At 45.3% G+C, this 3,117-nt stretch overlaps 1 protein-coding gene across 1 annotated transcript in view; it reads left to right on the top strand.

The window, feature by feature from the left end:
* ADRBK2 (adrenergic, beta, receptor kinase 2) overlaps positions 1–3,117 on the top strand; it is a 64,685-nt gene that overhangs the window by 3,989 nt on the left and 57,579 nt on the right. The gene's annotated exons all lie outside the window — the stretch shown is intronic.

Here is a 3,117-nt window from a genome sequence, read left to right on the forward strand (position 1 = left end):
GCCCTCGACACAATGATTTGTTCTCAGCAGATGCTCAATGAATGAAAGCTCTTAAATGAAACGGCTTTTAATAAAAATGGTTCATCTTACACAAAAGTGGGCTAGAATAACAATCCCGCAAACACATACATCTCCCGGATTCAATATTTTTCAACATTTTGCTATATTTGCCTTCGTCATCCCCTCTTTTTGTGGTTGCCGAAATATTTTAAAGCAATTAGTAAACTCCTCATAGCATCTCAGTCCTATATGACTGAGAGAGAGAGAAACATCGATGTGAGAGAGACACATCAATTGGTTGCCTCCCGTAGACCTGAGCAGGGGATTGAGCCTGCAGCCGAGGTACGTGCCCCTGACTGGAATCGAACCTGGGACCCCTTGGGTCCGCAGGCCGACGTTCTATCCACTGAGCCACACCAGCCAGGGTCTTACAGTCTCACAATCAGAGAACTGGATTCCCTGGAGCCTCTGGATGAGACCTCAGCCCGCCAGCACCCAAAGGAGCCCACCTGGACTTGTGCGATAAAGAATGGGGGTTGTTGACAAGTCACGATGCTCGTGGTAATTTAATACCTGGCAACAGAAAACTAATACAGTGGGATGGGGGGGGGGTTGTCTTAATTATTTTGTTTTTAATTGCCAATTTTCAGAATAAAAGACTGAGAGCTGCATTTATCCTTCTCATCCTTCCATAGAGATTACGTCCTAATGTTTATTAATTAAGTTGGTTCCTAATTGGCTGTCAGTGAAATTTACACATTTAGGTAATGACACAATATTCTTGCTTTGGCTCATTGAAAGAAGAACAGCCTTCAAGGGATCCTGGTTATTGAATAGACGGTAAAGTCAGCTTGTCAGCGATGGCTAAGGTGATTCTGTTACAGGTCTCTTCTTCTAGAATATACGTACAGGGGAACGGTCGTTTCTCCCTCTGCCAGGGAGGCACATGGCGTTTGATGGGTTCCATCTGTCTGTGGGCAATCTATTTAGCTGCTCTGTCTGCGAACCTCTCCCATTAGAGGAGGATGTTTCTGATTAAGAGGAGGCAGAATTCATGAGGTATGCAAATGCTCCCCGGTATAAAGACCCTCCTGGTTAATGGAATATTACATCACATATTGCCTCGGAAGACACTTCATTTTATGACACCGGGGCTTCAGGGCTTAATCCGGAGTTTAAGTACCGATCTTTCCGAATTGGTATGAAGTAATGTTGGTGCCTGAAACATGACTTTTGTTGGTCAAAACAAAACTTTGCAGTTTTTTCTTAAAAAAAGGGGGGGGGCTCTATTGAGGTATGGTATTACATGCCATAAAATCCGCCCATTGTTAAGTTGTAATTGGACGAGTTACAGTGTGATGAGTTCTAGTGCATTCACGGAGTTGCACAGCCGTCACCACACTCTCATTTTACAAACGTTTCCACGCCTTAGAGAGACCCCTTGTGCCCACGTGTAGTCACCCCCTTCCAGCTCCCGGCAGCCGCTCATCTGCCTGCTGTCTCCGCAGGAATTTGCCCTTTCTGAACATAGAAACGGCATCTCACAGCATGTAGACCGGAGCCTTCTGCACCTGGCTTCTTTAGCTCAGCGTGATGTTTTGGAGCTTCATTCACGTGGTGGGTGTAACCAGTGCTTCATTCATGGCCGAGTAATATTCCATCTTGTGGATAGACCACATTTTTTTTTTTTTGACCCATTCACCAGCTGCTGGACGTTTGGATTCTTCTCACTTTGTGTCACTATGAACGATGCCGCTGTGGTTTCAAAAGGACATTTATGCGAAAAGCATGATTTCAAAGGACGTTTACATGAAAAAAGAACGCGCGAATTATTTTTTGGCATTTAAGATTGAGGCATAAGAAATATACACTTGTCCGGGGATTTTTGACAACAAAAATGAACATTTCATTTTTAAAACAGTACATTGGAAAAACAGAAATTGTACCAAAAGTCCTTTTAAAAAACATTTCTGCGCAGCCCCTACAGAAATACGCTAAGATGGGCACACATGTCGTAGGCACCTATCAGTAAGCGCTAGTAATTATGTAAGACCAAAGGAACACTGGGAGACGGAATGAAACAGGTTAGGGTTTTTTGTTGTTTTTTGTCAGTTTCAGAAGAGCAAGCCTGCCCATCTGTTTTCCAATTGATCAAATTACTTCTTCAACTGTTTGGTTAAAACCTGCAAATATTTAAAACTGCAACTTCCAGCTCAAAGGCGGGAGTGGGGGGGGCGGGATTAAATTATAGTGAAGGAAGCACTTTTGCTTGTGGCCCTGGAGGGAGAACTCTGAACCTGGGAGACAACTGGTGTCAGTCTTTGTTTTCCGTCTTTGTGTGGCTGTGTTAGCTGCTGTGCCCGCAGGCCTGCCCCGGGCACATGCTGCCTGGATTGACAGTCACTGAGCCGGGTTCCCACCCGATCTTGTCTGCACAACCTTCTCCAGCCAAGAGCAACCTACCGGGAGGGAGAAGACAAACCTCGGGGCCCCAGGCAGTCCTGCTGCAATTAGCCAGGCCTTTGTGGAGACTTTCAGTGAGAGAAGGAGTTGAAGATCCGTTTAAACTTTCAAACTGCTGAGATAAACACTTGACTGAGCGCCGCTAATTGGATTTTCACTCTGGAGAAATGAGGGGCCCAGATTGTGCAGTTTCGACTTGGGTTTCCTAATAAGAAGGCTGCCCAGAGAGGAAAGGTGCCAGAGAAGAGGGAAGCGCTGGGAGGACTTAAGGACGGATGGGCAGGCAGCCTTCCCAGCTGATTTTCTCACCAGTGTGGCTTCAGCAGGCCTGGGTATTTTAAAATCCACATTTTTAATGCTATTAACCAGTTAAAAATGCGGATTTTGTAATAAAAAAATACAATAATTTCAAGAGAAACATCAAATGCGCTTTATTCAAAGTCATGTCCATTGCTAGCTACACATTCCCCCATCTTTCCGGTAATTTGTGGATACCATCCCAATAGAACTTTTCCTGTTGTGAGGCGGACCATTCAGAGACCCAGTTTTCCACTTTGTACGTTTTGAAGTGCTGCTCAGAAAGCGCGTGTGCCATCGATCGGAACAGGTGGTCATCTGAAGGAGCAAGGTCTGGTGAATACGGCGGGGGGGGTA

Source organism: Myotis davidii, unplaced genomic scaffold (assembly GCF_000327345.1).
Source record: "Myotis davidii unplaced genomic scaffold, ASM32734v1 scaffold478, whole genome shotgun sequence".
In the NCBI taxonomy this organism is placed as follows: domain Eukaryota; kingdom Metazoa; phylum Chordata; class Mammalia; order Chiroptera; family Vespertilionidae; genus Myotis; species Myotis davidii.